Source organism: Orcinus orca, chromosome 9 (genome assembly GCF_937001465.1).
Source record: "Orcinus orca chromosome 9, mOrcOrc1.1, whole genome shotgun sequence".
Taxonomy (NCBI): domain Eukaryota; kingdom Metazoa; phylum Chordata; class Mammalia; order Artiodactyla; family Delphinidae; genus Orcinus; species Orcinus orca.
Window position 1 is genome coordinate 40,087,520 of NC_064567.1, and position 23,731 is coordinate 40,111,250.

Sequence of the window (23,731 nt, forward strand, 5' to 3'; positions counted from 1 at the left end):
TGGGCAGCAGGACGGAAGTGGCATCGGTGTGCAACCAACAGAGTCGGCTTGCACGCAGAGCCGCGTGGCGTGCGCATTTTTCGTCTAGAGAAAAATTAGGTCAGCTATAAATGGAGAGGACATGAGCACCGTGAAGCCTGCAGATCTCTGCTGGGTTTCCTAGGGGATGATCTACGGTACGGAGCTGTGGAGGTGTGCTTGGAATACGGGGCTCAAGTCGGGCATTTAACAGAAAGCTCAGCTTGCTTTCTGATAAATACACACACCGCTTGAATGTTAAGCCTGGGGAAGGTGTGTATTTAGTGGGGTGTTTTTTCTTTCGTGATAATCTAGATTAGGTAGTAAGATGAAAGATGGATTTCAGAAAATAGATAGGCCGCGCATAAACATAAATAGTCCCCAGCCTATGATATCTTTGTGACACAACTCTTTTTCCCTCCCTCTCCACCCCTTCACCCTTCCACCTTGGGGGTGCAGATATAATTACAGTTGCTGCCATTTCTTGCACTCCTAATATATGTGCAGGCATTATCTTTAATTCTTCTAAAACAAGATAGTTAATACTACTGTTTTACAGATGCAGAAACCAAGGCTCACGGGGGGTTGCTCCAGGCCACATGACTAAAACAGAGAAGTGCCTAAGTCCTTCTGAACTGATTTCCCATTGCCTCCAAAAAAAAAGTCTTTGGCCTTTTCTTGATTCTGAGAGGAACCAATCTCTCTGTTCTCTGAGAGTGGCTTTTGCAGGATCAATCCTGGGACAAGCCCTCGATTGAGCTTATTCCTTGGCAAAGCCAAGGTGGGTCAGGTCACCAACGGGTACTGAACATTTGCCATGGGAGGCTCAGAACAGAAAGAGCAGAGGGTGCAGGGCAAACGGGAGCATGGAGGTGTCCAAAAAACAAGGGATGGAGTCCCTCCTTCCCAAATTTCTAAAGAAATTTTAAACATGCCTACTTGGTGACTTTACCAAGCTGTCAGAAGAATCCAGGAGCAGGAAAGATGCATGTCTCTCCCTGTATACCTCCTTACTCCTCTCTTTCCCATCTTCATGGCTTACCCTGTGGCTGGTTGAATATTATTCTGTCCCATATCTTCCTCGTTTTGCTGTCAGGAGGATCCAATACGATAAGGTGTATGCCGGTACTTTGTAAACTCTACTAAATTACTAGAAAAGCACCATTCTTGGGTGTGGTATTAAGCCTGGTGGAGGCCATCCACGTGCTTGTTTCAGTGTCCTCACAGGGTGTTGCACCTCAGTTACAGCCATTATCCTCACCAGCACCAGCAACAAGAAATATTCATCGACCTCTTCTGTTATGCCAACCTCTACGCTGAGCACAAATGTAATTCTATCTAACCTTTCAAAACACTCTGCAAGGGAGGTATTATCACCTCCATTTTACAGAAGAGGATGTTAGGAATTTCGTCCCTAAATAAGATGCTTTGGGTGAATTAGGTATATTGCTTTCTGGAACCATGTATTTTAACGTTGCATGAAGTAACTTTCTTGGTTAAACTATATACTTCAAGGAGTTAGAAGAAAAACAGTAAGGACAGGTGCTCTTAGGGAAAACAAGTGTTTAACAGGGTCCCCTTAACTCAGTCCACAAACCCGTAAGTCACAGAAATATCCTACAAGCATCTCATGTCCCCTCATCACCATGAGCATAGACAATTCCAAGACAAGTTGCTCTGGGAAGGTCATTTGCAGCCAAGTCAGCCTTTGAGAGAAGGAGACAAGCTGTGACTTATGAATGCATCAGACCCAGGCTGGGGATGACATGTCACCCCTGTTGTGTCAGATTCTACTTGGTCCCTCCCTGGGGCCTCATTTGCCTCTACTCTTTCCCTGCTTTCTACCCCTACTTCCTTCTGTGTCCTCCACAAATCTCATTACCAATCAACCCAATATTGGAACTTTGTGTTTAGAAAAGGCAATAACAATGATGGTCCTGTTTAGTCACGGAGCCAGGTACTGTTCTAAGCGATTTACATGTACCTCGTTGTCAGATCCTCACGGGCAACTGTGAAGCACTCTTAGTCCCCATTTTACAGATGAGTGAACTAAGGCACACAGAAGAGAAGAGACTTTCTTAAACTCATCCTGACTTTAAAAGGCAGAGCTGGAGTGGGGACCCAAGCAGTCCAATGTTGCTGCTTTAGAGACTGTTTCAGTCATTTTAAAAGATCATTTTATTCTGGAAAGTCCCAAGTATCCAGGAAGATGATAACTGAAAATGTGGTAATAAGTGAATATATCTCCGGAAAGTCAAGCCATTGTTCAGCCTAGAACTGGATTACAAAGGAAAAGAGTGTCAGGGCCTCACTCATAACAAGAGTGGTTTTAAAAAGAAAGATGAAAATAAGAATGAGGGATGGAGCCCAAAGCAAGAGCCCCAACCTGGAAACGCAGACACCTTTCAGAAGTCCAATGAGAGCTACTATGCACAGAGTGAGCATCTGGTATGGAAACTGAGCCAGGGCTTTAGAGCATCACCTCGTTGGGTGTTCCCAGCCCCCCGAGAGGGAAGTCGTTTGCCAAAGGTCTTTGAGCCAGTGAGAGGGCGAGTTGGGGTCTGAATGCCTTTCTGTGGGAGGCCAGAGCTGGAGCTCTGAACCACTTGCTATGCTTTTCAGAAGGTTGAGATAGAAAGTCAGTTGCAGCTGGCTAGGTGCTGTGCTGATGAAGCCAAGTGTCGTGCTGATGGAGCTAAAGATACAGGCACTGTTCCCGAGGTGGGCAGCTTCATCAACAGAGTAGAAATAAGTGGGGCGTTCACTTGACCAGCTCGGTAAGGACCAATGAAAACCGATGTCCATCCAAGAAAGACTACTCCAGGAGGTCCTACCAAGACCAAATAAAGACACTTCTCAGCTTATATTAGAGGTAGTTCCCTATTACATATTAATTATAATGGACTCTCTGGTCTTAGTAAATCAGAGTGGGAAGATAAATGTTATGCCTACAAATCTAATTTAAAATAAAAATGTTCTCTGTAACTCATCTTTGATTCTTATGAGCCAGTTTATTGTCATATAAATGGGTGAGAGTTGATCATATTCTGAGAAATATTGCTTTAAATATTTTAACTAAAGTCCTCTCTAATGGTTTATTCAACCGCTAACCATTTATTAAGAAACTACAACTCAGTTGTAAATGTCATCAGTAAGCATAAAATTGTTAAACACCAAAATAAACTCTGGTAGGAGCAGCAAAGGACAGTCCTGAATCTAGCTGCTATGCTATTCTCTAGTCCTGAATCTAGTGGCACTGACAGTCCTGCCTGGGAAGCCACCACAGAGTAAGGGCCCACCAGGGAACAGTGTCTGGGAAATACTCTTCCAGATCAGAACTTTTCTCTTTCCACCAAAATCTGGTAGAACTAGAAATTTCCCCCGACACTGCCAGCACCAACAATGAGAAGGATAGTCTATTTGCTTGTTTTTAAACAGCTAGTAGATTTACAGGATGAGAACATCACCTCTCCAGCAATTGCACAGACTTGTCAAGAGCAAACAGGAACACCAACAACTGGAGTGTTAGAAATGCAGTAGATAATAAATGCAGTAAATAATAAAGACTCTGTGACATTAAGTGGGAACTCAAGCCCTTGCAGGGAGGAAACCCAATGCACAGGACCTAGAGTCTACAGTCCCATTCTGAGGGCCTCTGAGCTGAGCGAGGAAGTGGCAGCAGCAGAATCTATGCAACATTTCCAGTGCTCCAACGTGCTGGCGACAAGGTGTGCTGCTCGTCAACCCTGGAAGCACAGCGAAATTAGTTTTCTTTTTGTTGTTTGGTCGTTGGCTATACCTGTGTTTAATAAAAGGAACATCCTGGGGCTTCCCTGGTGGCACAGTGGTTGAGAGTCCACCTGCCGATGAGCCATGGCCGCTAAGCCTGCGCATCTGGAGCCTGTGCTCCAAAACAGTAGGCAAAAATAATAATAATAATAAATTAAAACATAAAAGGAACCTCCTGTAGATTCAGTTTGTCTCAACTAATTCTTTTGTCAATTCTACAGATCTCCAGTTTAGAAACCGCTCCGGCATCTTTAAAGAATCTTTCCAAAATGGGGTCGACCCACATGACAATGACTGTCAAGATCCTGGGGACGCGAGTGAGCCCACACTCTAAGTCAGCAGCCACCCTTCCATTATAATGTTTCAGACAAAAAGTGAGATGATGAGAGATACTTGGGATTCAAGGTCTCGAGGTCAAACATATTAAATGAACTGTTAGGTGACTGCACCCTTGAGAGAACAGTGAGGAAAGAGCATGTTCTTTACCCCTGGGGAATTTCTTAGTGTCGTGAAAGGTGAGGAACTGCACTGGAGGACATGGGTTGATTAAAAATATCAATGCAGTGAAACTTTGGAATCTGGAAATCCTAGACTCAAACCAAGCTCTGCCACCTATTAGCTGTGGTCCTTTGTGCAGTTTCGTTATCTGGGCTTTATTTTGAGCCACAGGGTCATAACAGTGAAGCACCTGCCAGGAGTTGCTACACTGCTCTTCTATCTATTTGCCACTTTGTTTATGTTGACTGCCTGTCTCCTTCCCTTGCTCGTCAAATATGTACTAATTATATACTCTGTTTCATCTCCCCTCATTGTTACTTATATATGCTTTTACTATTTCTTTATAAGTAATAAAAATTAACACCTGATTACAAATGGATAAACATTATATGAGGTACTTAGAGTAATCAAATTCATAGAGCCAGAATGTATTTAAAATAGTGGTTGCTGGGCTTCCCTCGTGGCATAGTGGTTGAGAGTCCACCTGCCAATGCAGGGGATGCAGGTTCGAGCCCTGGTCCGGGAAGATCCCACATGCCGCGAAGCCGCTGGGGCCGTGTGCCACAGCTGCTGGGCTTGCGCTCTAGAGCTTGTGCTCTGCAACCCCCCGCTCACAGCAACTGGAGAGGGCCCAAGCACAGCCAAAATTAAATACATAAAATAAATAAATGTATTAAAAAAAAGTAAAATAAAATAGTGGTTGCCAGGGGTTCCGGGGCAGGGGGTGGTAGGGAAATGGGGAGTTAGTGTTTAATGGGTATAGGATTTCAGTTTTGCAAGATGAAAAAAGTTCTGGTGATGGATGGTGGTGATGGTTTCAAAATGATGGGAATGTACTTAGTGCCACTGAACTGTATACTGGTTAAAAATGGTAAATTTTGTGTTATGTATATTTTATCATAAATTAAAAAATAGAAACAGAAAATAAACACCTGACTCACTTTCGAGACACTTACCTACAAGATCCACCAGAATAGAAATATTTGTCACATCCAGACCCACCTCAACACTGTCTTTTGGGAAGAACTGAGGTGGGAAAATAAACACGCTCCCCGCTCCCCCCCCCCACCCCCCCCACCCCGACAAAGAGGATATACACAGTACCCAGCAGAGGGCAGAAGAGAGTCAAGGAGGCATTTCGCCTGGAATTTTGGTTTTGTGATCATTCTTTCTTTTCTAATTTGCTGTCTTAATTAAATGTTATTGCCTTTAAAAGTGAAAGTCTTTCTAAGACAACCACATTAGAGGACAGAGGATAAACAACTCTTCCACTGAGTTAAATGATCATATCATTTAAACTATCATATGGAAATAACTGCTCTGTGCTGGGTTTTCTGGTAGTACCAAGTTCCAACTTAACTAGTCATTTTTGTTTTGTGTGTATATCCTGTACCTGGATTATTTTACAAAGTACTCTATGAATAACTGTGTTTCCAGAAAGGACAGTAAGAACTGCACTAAGTCTCAGTGGAAACACTATTGTAAAATTAATGGGATTCAGGGATTTAGGTGTTTTCTTTCCTCCCAGCTGAGCTACACTGCCAACCAAATACCGTAAAGGTGCTGCCATTCACATTTACTTTAACTGAGATAATAGCTTTCTCCTTCCCTTGATTTTCTCCCTACCCTGATTTCCTACAATATAGTTACAGTTATCCTTGATGGGCAGTAATTACTTTGGGGAGATTGCTTTCTGGCTTAAAAGGATATTGCCGTTTTATTATGTTAAAACACCAAGGGAATAATTTTCAAGGAAGAGAGCAGCGTTTTTACGACAGGGGTTTTCTCACTTGTCTCTTAAAGGAAGCCGCATTTAAGGTTGAGGATTGTTTTTTGGCGTCTGGTTTCAAACAGCCTGGGAGTCGCAGGGCTGGCACGTTTAATGACAATGAGCCTTAGCTCTCGCCTTCTCCCGTGGCAGCTGCTAGGCATCGTGTTAAAACTGGTGGCAGCAGCAGTAACTGCCCAGGCAATAATGGTTCTTCCTTTTCTTCAGGTAATTTGGATGCACATAGCTCTCTCTTTCCTGTATTGAATATGATTCAAGTCCCAAATATCCGTTATTATTTCACCTGCCTTGCAACGGGAATTGTAAGCGCTCTGATAAATGATTTGAAAGACTGTCTAATTTCCGTAAATACCTCTGCCAGCTGTTAACTTGCAATTTTATAACGTCTAAAACATTCTGAAATTCCTCTGTGCATACCCCGAGTGAGCTGACAGCCACGTGTCCCCTGCATCAATTATGCCAAAAAAAAAAAAATTAGAGAGAAAAGAAAACTATTTTTCTCTTTCTCTGGCAGTGGAAGAATACTGCTCACAAAATCCCGCTTGTGTGAACAATGAGCCTTTCTCTATAGAATAGAAATGATGGGGGAGTCCATCCCTACGCGTGCTAGGATGGGCTTAAGTAATTTAATCTCTGTCTTCAGAACATTCCCTTCTCCTTTCTCGGAGTCAAGCTGAAGGGAGAGTGGGAGGGCACAGAGATGGGAAGCTAGGAGATCAAAAAAGAACTAGACAACTGAACAGCCCTGAGTTCTTTCAGAGGCTGAAAACCCTCTGCGTTGAGCTACCTTGTGTTGTGTGCTATGTGAATATTTGTGGCAACGTAAAGATGGGTCGATGTCATCTCTAAGCTCATTTGCCCTTCAGTACATGGTAATCGCTTGGTTTACAATAAGCTTCAGGAAAACCCACGTTCATGTGGAGTTGACCACATGAAATCTCTGTAAGAGTTATTTTCATAACCTTAAATCCCGAATTTCCATGAGGAGAATCTAAACAAATTGTACAGACTAAATAAACATCATTGTGGTGAAGGAAAGGCTCCAATATGGAAATCATGGTGACACATGCGTTGGCAGGAGACGCATGCTACAGTAAAGTAAAATGTAAACAGCTTTCCTTGATAAAGAATCCCATATGGAAAATGTAATCTGGCTGTAGAATGCAGACCACATAAAACACCCTGTCTCTGCACGGAGTGGTAAAGCTAAAGAAGACAGTGTTCATGCTTGTGTTCATCCAGGCTGCACCAGGAGGGTGAACTTGTCTGTTGAACTCCATTGTGGAAGGTGGGTGCCCAGCTCCCCAGGGCACACTCCACTACAGCTCAGGCTCACAGAAGGGTTTGTTTCCTTGGGTCACAACTAAATTCATCACAATAGAGACTTCGTCCTTCTGACAAGGGCTGTGGAAAAGGATCTGAATCCATATTTAGTGTGCCCTATATGCCAGACGCTATAAAATTTAAATAAAAATTTAAAATAAAAGTACAGAAAATAATTTAACAAGCACTGTCTCCAGATTAACAAATGCCAATATTGTATTCTCCTTGTGCGTTTGTATAAAAGATGCCAAATATTCCAGCTAAAACAGAAGCTCCCTTTGCTCCCCTCCTGAGTCCTTTTCCTCTCCCTCCCTCCTTCCCTGAAAAGGTGCCGCCCTGAATTTGGTAAGTACCATCCTCCTGTGGATATGTTAACCACATTACCTCATTTATTCCTTCTAGCAACTCTCTGAAAAGGGTATTATCCCCATGTTACAGATGAGGAAACTGAGACTCAAGGAGATCAGTATTTGCCTAGGGCCACACAGCAAGTTGGTAAAAGAGTTGAGGTTCAAAGTCAGTTTGATCTTATTCGAAACCTGTGCCCTTTTTACTGCATCCTACATCCAGAAGAGCCGGTCCTATTCCTCACGGCACCTGAGGACCACATGGATCCTTCCCAGCTGAATTATTTCACCTCTCCCCATAAAGCTTTACTTTACGATTCCTTAATGGAACTATTTTCAAAGTTTTGCTTCTTGGGTTTGTAAAGCCCAAACACAAACCCAACTGGGGAGGGGTAAAATGGGAGAATTACACTATCTTATTATATGCATGTGGACCTCCTATCTAATATTAAATACACCGCTGGTGCACGGTTGCCTCCCTGAGGGCTAACTGTGCATCCCATATTTCATTGGTTCCATGCCATTAGGGAGCTAACATCTACATTAAAGATTTGGGAAAACGGAATGGGCTAAAATATGAAACAACTTATCCCACTTACTGGCACCGGGTAGTGCTCAATGAATTGTATCTAAAGGAATGATTGCATATATCTAAAAAGGTACAGATCTACTGCAAATTCTAGAAAAATGTCAAGACTGGATTTAAATATATAAAAAGATAAGAATCCGATTTATGTTGTGTACTTTTTACTACAGTAAAAAAAAAAAAAAAAGAACAATCTGATTTGAGCTAATGGTGTAGGGGTGGAAATATTTTCCTCTACCCTCTTAGGTTTTGTACTGGGGGTCTGCAAATTAAACAAACTTATAGCTTAACAAGGAATGCACCAAAAAGTGGCTCTCTAAGCAGCTAAAAATGGGAGTTTATACACCTAACTTAATGGCAGGGGAAGAGGGGAAGGAGAGAAGAATATTCTATGAAATGAACGAATGGTTTTCTAGGGGAACAAATGGGAGATAAGAAAGTTTGTGATAATGTCTGCTTATGCAAATGGGAGTGGTCTTTTCAGATTTTTTCTTCATGGCCATAAAGCTCCCGGGGTAGGGGATTCTTGGCAGCCTCACTCCCAGAAGTTTCTGCTTTTCGTGGTAAAGGAAGGCTTCTTTCTGCATCTGTTAGATCTAAAATGTCTTTACTAAAATAATCATCATATCAATTGTGGGCATCTGAGTGAGTCTCCACATTGGCATTAAAACCCTTCCCCACCCCTATATATTAAATAAACGTGCTATAATGTTGTTAGGCAGATTTTATAAAGTTTTAAAATAAAGTGATACCTTCTAAGCTGTTACTGTGTAAACTAAGACAAAGGAAGCCTTTCCAATCCAGGAGAAAAAAGTCCTAGCAGAGTGTACATTCAGAGACCATTGCAATGGTGAAAAGAGCCCTGGATTAGTAAGCCAAGACCTGTGTCACAGGAACAGTGTTTACCTCCTGTGTTCCACCGCCCAAGGGTCTGGGACCTGCTGGTCCTCAGTGTTTTCACCTATAAAATGAGGATGATAATAATGTCTAAGTTACAGGTTTCTTTGAATAAGATCTATGTAGGCTGAAAAATCATTTGGCTTATAAAGGCTCATTTATGTTAGATTAAAACATTTTAAAACAGTATGATCCTATAAATAAGATGTCATTGTATTCATTTAAATCAACAGAAATGGGACAGTGATTAAACTTGAAAACTTAAAAAAAATACATACATACATACATATATATATATATATATATATAAATATTCACCTCCAGGGAATGCCAAGCTGACATTCACCCTTAGGCGCTCTGGTGGCTATAGTTTAGCACAATGACAGTCAATGCTGTTGTTTTGGAGACAAAACTGTTTTTAAAAAACTGGAGTCAAGTAAAGCCAGAGACCTTACTGAAATAAAGCAATAGCTACTTCAGGACATCCTTGAGCACGGTGACCTTGTAGAATGCAATTGTTCTTACAGAACGTTGTGTCCTCAATACTTTAGCCTTTTTATTTTCCTGGCTCAAGCCAGAAATGCCAACCTCTCCATCCATCCTAGAATCTCTGGCATGTTTATGGATGGAAAATGGCTGACCATAGGTTCATTTTTGGTTAGGTGATCTTCAGTTAGAACTGAAATTTATCTGCTATTTTAAGCAAGATTTTATAAGCTAGCCACCTACCCTCCCCACCCCAAACACACATGCACACTACCTTTCATAAAGAGTCCTCCCCAACCTCACAGGTTTATCTGGAAAAAAGTGAAGCAATCGTCAGCGTAGCTATTAACACTAACTTCAGAATTGCAAGGTCCAAGTGGATATAAACATCAGTATAAAGTATTCTATGTGCAGTGATTTTTTAAAAATAATATGCTTCTAAAAATTAAGCTTTTCATGTGGAAATTGTCAAATAAATAGCTGTGCTCATTTCTAAAGGGATAAATAGCTCCAGGGTTTCATTATGTGCTCCAAATTTTCAAAAGAATTGATTAAAACTCACATCTGGCTAGCAGTCCCTGAGAGACTCTCCTATTTTCCACTAAAATACCTACAAAGTTGCTTTTTGTTTGTTTTTAAACGTCAGTCATAAAAAAAAAAAAAAAGAACCACTGTGTTCAAACTCCTTTCATGGTCTGGCCTTTCCCTACTTGCACTTTCATCTTAACCTTTTCCTTCTTAATGGAACAAACTTCCCACCTATTATACCAGGTGATCTTCTATGCCTCAGGCTCACGTGCCCCACCTGACTCCAGTTCTTTGAATTACTGTTTATTCTTCAATACTCAGCTCAAACACTGTCTCCTCCAAGACCGTGCCTACGTCACGCAACAAACTGTCACTAAGGAGAAGGAACATGCTGAGAGTTATAACGCTGACCAACTGCAGAGCAGACAATCTCTCTGACCATCATCTTATCACAAATGCAGACTCAACTGTTAACTTTGGTAATAGTTCAGAAGGTTAACACTCTGCCCTATGTCCCACAAAGTAGGCATAACTACATTATACACAAAATCGTACATGTGTTGAACATACCAACTATACAGAGGAGCCCAGTGCGCCATAAAATATACATGTGTCATATACAAAATGATGAAATGCCAGTCTAAATATTAAAGAAATTTTACTCTAAACTGAATGTTCCAGCAATAATAAATAATTTACAATATTTGATGAAATATACATTTGCTAAATGCTTAGGATTTAAAGATGCTGTAAGGAAATTATAGGGAGTCCATATCTTTTTGAAATGTTGGACAGAAAAGTCCTGTTTTCAAATCCCTGCCTAAAGTAGCATTCAAATCATTTTGCGTTTTCAGGAGAACCTGTAATGACCACCTTTCACGCTAGGTGGTGTACTCAAGAACAGAAAAAGCTATCAAATGGCTGAATACATTTGATTTAGTAAGGTCAAAAGAAACAGAGAGAATAATTTTAACCTTGGAAAGAGGTAACCATCTTATAAAGAATTCCAATGTGTTTGATAAAGAAAACAGAGACAGTCAGAGAGGTATGGAAAAGTGGTTCAAATAGTCTTGGGGATACCTCTCAACAGGGATTCTCCAAGAGTAAGCCACCTACCACCAGGAGAGCTGGTTAAAACACACATTCCTAGGGCACACTGGCACACCCCCAAATTACTGCATCACACTGATGAGGATGAATTAGAGACCTGAATCTGTCTAGTAGTAAGAAACCCCAGTTGATTGACAAGTTCTTGATGTTCAGAAACTTTGTTTTCAGCTTCCTATAGCTCAGAGGTCCCCAACCTTTTCGGCACCAGGGACCAGTTTCGTAGAAGACAATTTTTCCACGGCTGGGATGGGGGGTAATGGTTCAGGGGGTAATGCGAGCGATGGGTGGCGGCATTTCGCTCGCCCGCCACTCACCTCCTGCTGTGCGGCCCGTGGGGTGTGTGGGAGGTTGGGAGACCCCTGCTATAGCTTGTATCTTGAAGATCAGCCGTTGTAGGTTTCACTCTAAAATCTCCAGATGAACTTTTGCTAAGTTACTATCACTCCAAGAAAATTCAGACTGGCAGGTTCAACCCTGTATGTAATAAAATATTTGGAAAGCACTTTGAGCTTTGTAGAATGGGAAAAATGTGTTTTATGAAATGCAGTGAAAATGAATCTCTTCTGGGAGGAATGGGTGGTATTTATATTAGGTATTCAAAAGTCGAACCACATTGATCTGCCTTTCGAAGTAATTACATTGATCTCTGGAGTGTACAGAAATGTATTGCTTATTCCCTGTGGATATTTTCAAAACCTCTTTTAAAAAACCAAAGCAGTTTTCTTCCTCTAGTCTGAGTCACAAAGGAAAACATCTTCCTGAATTGCAGCTAATTATCGTGAGTAATGTGTGTGTGTGCACACGCGCGTGTGTGTGTGCTCTCTAGAACCTCCTGAAGTGAATTTTCTGGGTTTAATTTAATTTAATTAATTTATTTATTTTACATCTTTATTAGAGTATAATTGCTTTACAATGGTGTGTTAGTTTCCGCTCTATAACAAAGTGAATCAGTTATACATAAACATATGTTCCCATATCTCTTCCCTCTTGCATCTCCCTCCCTCCCACCCTCCCTATCCCACCCCTGTAGGTGGTCACAAAGCACTGAGCTGATCTCCCTGTGCTATGCGGCTGCTTCCCACTAGCTATCTATTTTACGTTTGGTAGTGTTTATATGTCCATGCCACTCTCTCACTTTGTCCCAGCTTACCCTTCCCCCTCCCTATGTCCTCAAGTCCATTCTCTAGTAAGTCTGTGTCTTTATTCCTGTCTTACCCCTAGGTTCTTCATGACTTTTTTTTCCTTAAATTCCATATATATGTGTTAGCTGGTTTTATTTTAAATGAGAATTTTTTGGTATAGTCAAAAGTTTGCTCTTTTAAACTCACCTGTTTTAAAATATTTTAAAATGGATAATATACTAAGATAACCACTCCAACTTCAACTGAGTATACAGAATAAAATATAACCATTGCTTTAAGACTTAGCACAATCCGTGTGAAAATATATTCTGTACAGAGTTTGAAGTAGTGGCTTCTTCAGGACCCACTGAGGACTATTGGCCCCTACAGTACATGAACCCAGGCATCTTTGCTCTTTGAATATTTGTACCTACATTGTATGGTTTTCTTACTTTTTCCTTACTTTCAATTGTTATTTCAGGTCACTATCAATACACCAAAGCAGTAGGGAGGACTCTTTCTATTTCTAATCTGCGGAAGTCTTGGAAGTTGATAACCACATTTAGTTTGTTAGAAATGTGTATAGAACAAGGAGAGTAGGGGTCCCGTGGAGTTAAGGAATGCTGCATTAGTGAAGTGGCACATACTTTGCAATATCTACTCTGCCAATGCTTTCTAATTATTTTCTCATTCTTGATTGTTTTTCCAAAAGGTGAAACTGCAGGTAGTTGAATTGTGGGTAGTTGAACTATTAGTTCAAGCAAATCTTCCTAATCTACTTTACTTGTGATTATAATCATAATATTTCTAGAAAAGATTTGTGGCCCCCTCCAATTATATGTCTTCTTAATAATAGTAGAACGTATTTTCTTTCTTAAATAAATCTAAATGTGCTTCAGAGTTTTCATTGATAAGAAAGCGTATCTGTATTATTTTCTAGGCATATATGTATATGTACATACACACATATAAATGCACATATGTGAGTGTGTATTTAATATGGGGCAGAGTGAAAAAGGAGCTCATTCTTCCACTTTGGGAAATGACTTCACATGCATCTGCTTTCTTTGAGTTACTTTTACTGCTTAATTATCTTTATCAAGGTCATGAAAAGGTAGAAATGCCAACAGAAGCTGGAATAAGGGTACTTTACAAAGGATCAGTACACCAGGACTGGAACTGTTTGTCTGCTCTCTCTGGGGCAGGATAGGGGAGTTGCTGAACAAAAGTAGCCATTTCCCAGAACAAACAATGGCATTCTCTGTGACCTGGAGCACAGCTGGCAGCCCTGGATGCCCAGACATAACTCCCTCCCGTGCTGACTTTTCCTCCAGCCACGTCTACAGTGCCAGCAACTCAGACACGTTGAGCATCTTACTGTTTCTTTTTGATTTTAAAAAAACATTTCTTCTAATGGAAAAAAATTAGCATTTTCTTATTATTTTTCTTTTAACTAAAGAACAACTTTGGTAAATTTATAAATCTCTAAATACATGGAGTTTGTTTGTTGGGACTTTTATCTGGAATTACTAAATACCCACGTGACCAGGTGCTCCAGGAAGGTGAAGACAGGATTTGCTTTGCTCAACATGGTCTGTCTACCATGGCCCAGTGCCTGGCACACAGTAGGCCCACGCTAAACATTGTTCATCAACTGACTGATGATAGTTACAAACAGAAGCTCATCTGTGGGTGGAGATTAAGGTTAGCCATTACAGGGATCAGTTGGATCACAACATAAATGTGATTTTTTGTGTGTCTCTTACTGATTTATTTCCTCTTGTTCCCCTTACATAGCTTTGAAAACATATTTTAAATTTCATGAGGAGCAAATGACATGTTCCACTATGCCATCTAAAATCTCCTTCTCTTTCATCTTAAGTGTAGAAAAAGTGATACAGGCTCACTGCAGAAAAAGTAAATACAAAAAAGTATATTTTTGAAAATACCCATAATCTCACTGCCCAGAAATAACAACCACTAAAATGTTTGTTGTTTCCTTATATTTTTCTGTATTTACATCTTTAATTTATATCTACATTCACATAATTGGATATTGTAAATATAATTTCATATTCTGCTTTTAAAGTTAATGTTATTTCTTAAGCATAGGCAATATCATTAAAACCTCTTTAAAAAAGCATAATTTTGACAGCCATGTTGTATTCTATCATAGAGAGATGCCCCATAATCAAGTAAAATTCATGTTTCTATTGTTGAGTATTTAGGTCATATGGAATATTTTATCTTTATGACCATCTTTGCACATAATGTTTGTGAACATCAGAGTACTTTCTTGGAACCCTTTCCTAAAAATATACTTGATTATTTTTAAGGCTTTGTTTGATTAAGTATTGCCATATTGCTTTCTGGTTTCATTACAATTAGTAGATTAAACTTCTATCAACAGTGAATGAGACTCTAATAGTAGCTGATAGCAGCTACCTTTTTTGTTGAAGTCTTATTATCTGCCAGATACCATGCTAAATGCTTTATGTGTATTATCTCATTTAACTTTATCCATAACAATATAAAGTAGGTATTATTTTATACCCATTTACAGATGACAAACTGAGGCACAAAGAGGTTACATAACTTTCCCAAAGTCATACAACCAGATTTTTGGACCCAATGATCTGACACCAGAGCCCTGGCCCTCACTATACTGAAGGAATCTATGGCAGCATTGAAAGGTACACCTTATATCCAGCATTTTAATTCTTTGCTAATTTCATAGAAGAAAAAACAGTATCTCATTGTTGTTTCTAAGTTTCATTATTTTAATATTAGCAACTTTATGTGCTTTGCTGATATAGTTATTCAGCCAGTTGTTTTTCTTCCAGTGTGAATTGTGTGTTTCCATCATTTCCTACTTAGTGACTTTTTTTTTAATATAAACTTACTAAGTATTAAAAATATTCTAATTTGTCTGTGCCTGTGACTGTTGTGGCTAAATACGGTTCCTGTTTGGCATTTCATTGTATTTACGATATTTTGGATATATGAAACTTCTTCATTTTTAAGCAGTTGAATATATTGATGGTTCTCTTTGTGATTCCTTCCATCTCTTTTATGCCCAGAAAGTAGTTCCATATCCAGATACCAGATCGATGTTAACTTAAATTTTCTTTAAAAACTATGTGCTTTCCTGGAAAAGGAAAGTCTTACTGATAGCCTCGGGTTTCTTCTATTCGTCTGAGACTGCATGGTTAGAATCAAAGCGGAAACAAATATTTTCTAATATTTTTGGTACACTGAAAACACAATTCATAGAAGTTTCAAGGCAGCAATTTTGTCTGTCCCTCCCACCCCTCCCCGCCAAGAAGGGGAAAACAAAGAAAGCATAGGTACACATTGCCAATAACAATCTGATACAAAGGATTGGGTTTTGGTTCCGGGCATTCTGTTTTGGTATCACCAACGTAGGTTCCCCCTTCCTGGCACTGTAATACACTTGGACTGGTTCTCGGTATAAGACGCCAAAAGACTACAGTTACTCATGAGGTGTTACTTTTAAAATTTAAGCCCTAACAGGATGTAGTTCTAATCAGAAATATCTGCCTTCTGAGCTAGACCACTGTAGAGTAGTCTTTGTTTACAAAGCATCTCATTAAATGGCAACAAAGCCTCCTAATGCCACAATTAGGGCTCCTTTCATTTTGCCAACACTATTTGCTGATAATTCTTCCCGTAAAAGCTTTGACATAAACCACTTCTTCTTCATTCTACTAACTTGTATCAACCTATTTGGGAGTATAGTATTCTGTTTAAAAAGAACATATTTGGGGGAGACAGTGCAAAGCTTCTTCATCCACTCTAAAATCTAAGCCTAAAATTATTTACATGCAATTTTCAGTGATTTATTAATAAATTATCAACTAAAGTAGGGCTGATGTTGAAAAGGGTAGATTTGCTATTGGTTACTGATGTGCCAGGAAAAGAAAACCTATAATTATAAACAAGACACAGGCAACCATGGTAACAGAGAGATCTACTTTTCAGAACAAAAAAAAAATTTTCAAAAACAACTAATGTTCCTTAATGTTTGACTAGTTGTCACAAGCAATTCCAATGGCCTCTGTTACATTTTTTAAGAAGTTAATATCTAGATAACTATAGATCTAGACTCATTAACTTTAGACTAGCTATATGGACCTGGGTTTTACTGACTTTAGATTTTAAAATCCTGCAACTGTTTTTTGATCCAATTTTAGACTATTCTATAATGTAAGGAACTTATCAACAAACAGTCAATAATGTGGAAGCTACATAGTGATTTATAATGCATTATAGGATAGTGAGCAATTACTCTTTTAAAATAATAACTGTAATGGGAATCAAAATGGTTTTCCAAATATAATGAACAGTCACTCTCATCCAGCTACTTTTCATACCACAAGACTAGAAGATATTTCACAAATTATCTGGACCAGCTTTGAAAATAAATCCAAGAAACTGAAGGGAATAAAAATCACCTCCCAGAATACCCTAATCAGAGATAATTATTCATAGCAACAGCTAAAATTTATTGAGCACCTACTAGATGCCTGAGAGTTTCCAATCAACTGACATTGATTTCTCAGGTGCTGTGTTGTCCTCATTTCATGCATAAGAAAAATGAGGCTTAGAGAGTCAAGTAACTTGTTTAAAGTTAACCTTCTGGTAAGGGGCAAGCCTGGGACTTAACCTTGACCTGTCTGAGTTCAGGATTCAAGCTCCTAACTCCTATGTAATAAATAAGTGTCAACCACATTTTGCCAACCCATCCTAGGTACATGACTATTAATAAGGCTGACTCTTCCACCCTTCCCTAAGCTTCATTCAGCCAACATAGTGTTCAAGATATCTGGGAAATTGGGATCCCACAAAAGATGCCAGGAGTGACCCAATTAGCCAAGATCACTTACCTTTAAAGATAACTAAGACTGTTTGAAGGTCTCTTATTTTTGGAATAAAGGACCCCGCCTCCCTCAGAGTAATGCACTACCTTTTACATAGACTTTTTTCTGTGTGGGAATAGAGCTCAGGGTGGCCCGGAATAGCTTTTAATGGGATCTTTTTTTTTTCATGACACATGGAATGTCCGTGTGTGACTAATTTATAGCCATTCTTTAAGCAAATAGTGGACCAGAACTCCAAATACTAAGTGTACCTCTCAGGCTTTTTGATGCCCATTCTCTCTTGCCATAAAAACATTGCCAGTTTCTTGATTGAGTTAATGTACTGTATTACATAAGATGGTATCATTGGGGAAAGCTGAGTGATGAGAACACGGGACCTCTCTGTACTGGTTTTGCAACTTCTTATCAGTCTATAATTATTTCAAAGTAAAAAAGTTTTAAACTATTGCCAAATCTCCATTTTTCCTGGGAAATGAACTTCTGATTTTTGCAGCTGGTAACTTTCAAGGTTCCTCTTGGGGAATTGGCCATGGGTTTGAAGAATCACTGATGTGTGAGACGGGCACGATTTGTTAGCATACAAGGAACAACAGAGCGTGTCCATAAACCTGCATCAGAGGGTCAACCACATGCCCTTCTCCAGGAATCCAGCTGAGGGCCAGGCTGCCTCTGAAAAGCCTCATTAGAAATGAAAGTCAGCCTGTTGTGGAAGAATCCCAGCTACCTCTGGTGCCACTAACACCCCTGAACAAGAAGAACTCACCAGGTGACAGGATGAGCCGGAGATTCCTTCCTGCAGGGGAGGAATTTGCCGAACTCCTTGCCTGACTGCTGCCTCTCCATGTTTACTGAAATGTATCTGTTTCAAATCCTGACAAGGACAGATCACAGGACTGCTGGGTTCCAGGAATAGAGTGTGCAATAGAGAGAAAAGCAAAGCAATCTTGCACGGGAGATCAAGGCCAGCCTTGAGCAGAGCCTCAGGAGGGTGCAGGTCCCTTGTCACTGGGGGATGGTATGCCCCGTCACCCAGGAAGTTTACTCTCTGTAAAACGCCTTGAGCAACTCCTTGAGCAACTAGGAACAGTTGCTGAAATAAGACACTGATGTGAAGAACTGAAGGATGCTAAAGGAAAACATTGAAAGATTTGTTCTGGAGGCACCTGTCTGAAATATGATCATTGCCCTTTTTTTTTTTTTTTTTTTTAAGAGGGAGAGGAGGGAAATAAAGGACTCAGTAGCTTTATCCAGTTAATGAGGCTGATCCTGGAAGTTCCTGGACTCACTTTGGCTCATCCTGCCCAGAAATGCTGTGCCAATAAAGGTTTGTCTCCAGTCGGTAGTAGAGGAACCTGTCGATGGTAGTATTCGGAAAAAAGGCTGCAACTTTGAAAAGATAGTTTCATGCTGCACACAGCATGAATTCAGAGATGGAAGAAGATCTGCTAACAGAATCTTGGAAGACAAATGACAGGGCAAGGAATACAAGGAGCTCTCGCATGAGCCATTTCACAGGCTGCCTCGAAACTGCCCGTTCGTCTTCTGCCGTCAACCAACTAAAAGCCCTGTTGGCCTCTCTGGAAATAGATTGCTAAATAAACCTAAGCTTTTTTGGTTTGTAGGATTGGGGAATCAAAGGGGCAGCAGATTTATTTCATGCCTCTAAATATCATTTATAACATGGCTAAGTGCCCCAGAGTAAAACCACAATAAAGGTGATTCATGCAGGAAACCCATTCTGTTGAGGCAGAAAAGAAAATCCACATTAAACCACAGTCCATTCTGTGCACGGGGGGAGTTAGATCAAGCCAAGCTCAGTGGATTCCCAGGCACACTGAAGGCTGAATGCAATCGCTCTTGTAAAATGGGTATATGAGACTCCTTTATAGTGAGAATGCAGCCTCCAGCTCTGGGAGCAGGGGCACCTCTGACCACGGTGAGTTACCCAGTGGCCCTGCCATGTGGGTATCTGGGACCATATTCCCAGATGGCAGCCAGCCTGAGGATCTATTCAATTACCACAAGCTCCTTGCCGGGAAGTTTTCATCAGCTCCACTATCTACCAAGACAACTGGACCAAGTACAGAAACCCACCTTTGCAAATTGCCCTTAAAGGGGCATTTGTGTGACTGAGTCAGGGATGTCCACTGCCTCTTGGCACTTGAACTCAACCATAAAGTTGATCACCTGAAAAAGTTGGTGATCCTCACCTTCACCTTCCTTTCTTGCCCTGAAGGTCTAAAGTATTAAAGAATGATGTAAGTGCAAGAATGGGACATAGACATAGAGAACAAAGGGGGAAAGGGGTGGGGTGGGAGGAACTGGGAGCCTGGGATTGATACATATACATTATTGATACCATGTATAAAATAGACAACTGATGGGAACATACTGTATAGCACAGGGAACTCTACCTAATGTACTGTGGTAACCTAAATAGGAGGGAAGTTCAAAAGGGAGGGGATATCTGTATGCGTATGGCTGATTCATTTTGTTATGCAGTGGAGGCTAATACGACATTGTAAAGTAACTATACTCCAATAAAAATTAATAAAAATAAGAAACATATAACCAAAATAAATAAATAAAATTTCAGTAAGCTAAAAAAAAAAGAGAACAGGTCATAGAGCACGTGTGACGGCCCACCATTCTCCACGTGGCTTATTTTTTGTGACATTAAATTCCTCCCATAGCTTTTCTTCCTTCCTTCAGCTGGCACCACATTTCTTCCCTTTTCCCTTCTGACATCTATCAGTTCTCACACCTGGGCATTGGTAATGATCAAGTGAGATGCTTTCTGTGCCCAAATCCTCACTTTTCAGTGAGAAGTTGACTGGGGCTCCATCATAAGGCCTCCAATTACATTGTAAATCAATCAAAAATGTAAAATCTGATTTGGGGTTTTTCTTCTCCATTGGTTCTTTCCTTTGCGTTAGTAATGTTGCAACTTTACATATAGATATTCAATCATAGTGAATGATCTCTAATGCAAGCTGGTTGACAGCAAGGGAGTCTGAAATGGAGACAGTCTGTAACTACACACAGATCAGAGTGGTACTGGTCATAAGTCATTGGTCCTCATCTGTTGTCTTTACTGAAAGCTGACTGTGGTCATTGTGACACATTCTAAAGGGTGGTCTAAGCAGCATGTCCAGAGCTGTGATAAAGGTAGTATTCCATCCACGATGAATTTAGCAAAGACAAAACCTCATCAAAGCAAAGCTCTTTCCCTGAAAAAAAGGAAAATCTATTAACTTGTTACACTTTTATCAAAAGTGCTGATGTCCTTAGAGGTAATAGTAAGCTATCTTGTCTATTGACAAAACACTTGAAAACTGGATTTACATGGGAATCGTTGGCTTTCTTCAAAAATAATTCATGTCTATTACTATGCCTGGAAGGGATGCACTGCAAACACCAGCAATAAAGAAGGCTTATTTTATGGGAAAAGCAATCTGGTAGACTGAAGACAGAACACTAAATTTGTGTGGTCATGCAAATCTCATAAGCATGAACTAAAACATACTGAGTGCATCAATTAACCAGAGCTCTTATTGGATTTTTTTCCTACAAAAATGGTTTCTCATCTCAAAACAGTCAGTATTTTAATTTGTTTCCTTTTCAAAGACTAAGGATGTGCTCCTGCTAACAAGCTGCTGCTCATCAAACTATAAGGAGAGAATTAATTTAATGAAGAGTTTCTATGTAGGAAGAAGCAGTAGGAGGAAAGGGCAACAGTTGGAGCTTCCACCAGGCTGGCTCGGGTTTTACATGCTGGAGAAGCAGCTGGAAATTTGGATGACAGTTTTCAAAGATGGATGATAAGGAAAAGGTCACTGAAATTGAAATGGTGGGTGGGAAAATGGAGCAGACCAGGATAACGTGGCAAAACTGAATCATCTCATGCGTGTTAAAGCTTTTAAGGAACTCTTTCCTTTTTGTTCCAAACAGTTTGCTATTCTCCCTGGTGACTAACTGTCCCACGAATGGCATAGATCGTTGGCCCTTTTCTTCCACCCAAATCAATTCTAAAAGCAATTTTTAAAGTTCAGTTTATATGATAGAGGATGTTCCCTTCAGACCCAAGAAAAATTGTGAATGTGTGTCTTTTGCTTAAGTATGACTTTTTTTAAGCGAATGTTTGTTTCCAAACTACCTTAAAAACGGTGTGTGTATTTACAAAACTAACAAACACTATAGCTCGGAAAATTCCTTTGGCACAGACTGGAGCGATCAGCTACAAATGCTCCTGACTTAAAAGCTGCACCAAATAAAACTTGACAGCAAGGCAAAATATTTTATAGGCAAAGTGACATTTTATAATAATGGAATAATAAATGCAGAAGGGAAAAGGAAGCAAGGCTGAAATATCATCTCAGATCCATTGGATGCTAAAGAGGGGTGAATCTCAATTAGACTTTTCCTGTTTTTATTGCGCTAATTATTATGGCTAAGACTGAAGCACTCAAACTTGGAGAACTCCAGTATTTCTAATCATGGTGTCACATGTCTCCAATCACTTGTCTATAGGAGAAGGTGATGATACAGTGCAAAAGCCTTGGCAGCATGCTGAAGTGGATGGAAGAAAGCGATGGGCAAATCACAGGACCACTTTATCAAGCACTTCAATTTGGAACCAAATCAAGCAATGTTTTAATCATCCTGATGAACACAATCCAACCCCAAACATCTAGAACTTGACAGAAATCAGATTACAAATGGAATTAATAAAGACCAAGTAAGTTTACTTGCCTGTCTCCATCTTCCTCCCCTCGATGAAACTCAACTACCAGAGGTGATTTGGGCCAGTTTAGGAAAATCAGCAAGAGTCTATCAATCACTCTTCTATTCCATAGCACAACAATTGTAAAGAGGGTTAAAAAAAAACACACACACACACAAAAAACAAAAAAACCCTGATGTTTAACTCTGGGAAAAGAGAAACAGTCAAGGCTGGTCTTAACACAGTGGTTTTTTAGATTAGGATGAAAAGACAGCCAGGGTAACAAGGAGAGGAAAGTTGGGGTGTGTTTTCACTCAGTTCTAGAGATATGCATCTGCCTTTCTCTAAGTCCTGGTCAAATGTACTTTGGGACAGATGGTAGCTAGACTTATTGTGATGACCATGTCGAAATGTATATAAATATCGAATCACTATGATGTACACCTGAAACTAATATGATACCGTATGTCAATTGTATTTCAATTTTTTTTTTTTTTTTTTTTTTTTTTTTTGCGGTACGCGGGCCTCTCACTGCTGTGGCCTCTCCCATTGCGGAGCACAGGCTCCGGACGCGCAGACTCAGCGGCCATGACTCACGGGCCCAGCCGCTCCGCGGCATGTGGGATCTTCCCAGACCGGGGCACGAACCCGCGTCCCCTGCATCGGCAGGCGGACTCTCAACCACTGCGCCACCAGGGAAGCCCCGTATTTCAATTTTTAAAAATGTATTTTGCGTTCACAATGGACTCCAGACTGGAAAAACCCTGTAAGTCCTCATTTTCATCACTCAGAAACAGATGTTTCCACAAAAGAATGACCATGGTGTAACACAGAAGAAATAAACCAAGGCAACAAGGAACTCAAAATCATCAAATTAGTAGATAAAACAGTGATTTAGCTAAGGCATTAATTATTCATTCATTTGATAGCCATTTATTGATGCCTACTTTATCCAAGGTACTTATGAGGTGATGGAGTACAACTGGAAAAGACTCAAGCATCTTATCTCTGGATAGTTGGTTTCATTAGGTCTGGAGGGGGGTTTAGAAACAGGTCACTGCTTTTTTTTTTTCTTTTTAACTACTAAAATAATTCTAAGGATCAGCAAATTGGGAACTCATGACCTGAAACAGTGATTATCAATCTCTTTGTTGTCTGGTAGGTCAGAGAGAGAGCGGTAGGGAGGAATTAGAGCTGATCCAGAGACCATTGATCATAACTCCAGTCTCTGTGGTTGTAGAACAGCAGCTACAAGGTGTGTTGCTGGGGAAGACTCAGGACTCTTGATTCAAACACCATGTTACTGCTTAGAAGCTGTGTGACCAGGATCAAGTCATTAAACTCGAAGAGGAAATTACACCCACTTTCAGAATTGTTCAGCATTCCAAGTGAGATCGTAACAAGGCTCTGCCCAGTGCCTGGTCCACCGTAAGGCTGAGTTTCTGTCCTTTTCTTGCATGTGGCGTACCCTGTCTTTTTTCCCTTTTACTTTTAAAAATTGTTTTCATTTTTCATAACCCAATCCCAGCCCACATTCTCCATGAAAGCTACTCGACACCCCACTACTCCCACCTCTAAGGCTCACTGACCTCCCTCTTCTGTACTCCTTCAGCCC

At 40.3% G+C, this 23,731-nt stretch overlaps 1 protein-coding gene and 1 long non-coding RNA gene across 2 annotated transcripts in view; one reads left to right on the forward strand and one right to left on the reverse strand.

The window, feature by feature from the left end:
- LOC101281825 (probable G-protein coupled receptor 141) overlaps positions 1–23,731 on the reverse strand; it is a 186,816-nt gene that overhangs the window by 132,511 nt on the left and 30,574 nt on the right. The window lies entirely within an intron of this gene.
- Positions 22,593–23,731, forward strand: part of LOC117201346 (uncharacterized) — a 30,682-nt gene continuing 29,543 nt past the window's right edge. The window contains exon 1 of the long non-coding RNA XR_007479437.1: positions 22,593–23,504. This is a non-coding gene — a long non-coding RNA (uncharacterized LOC117201346). The remainder of the gene's footprint in view (positions 23,505–23,731) is intronic.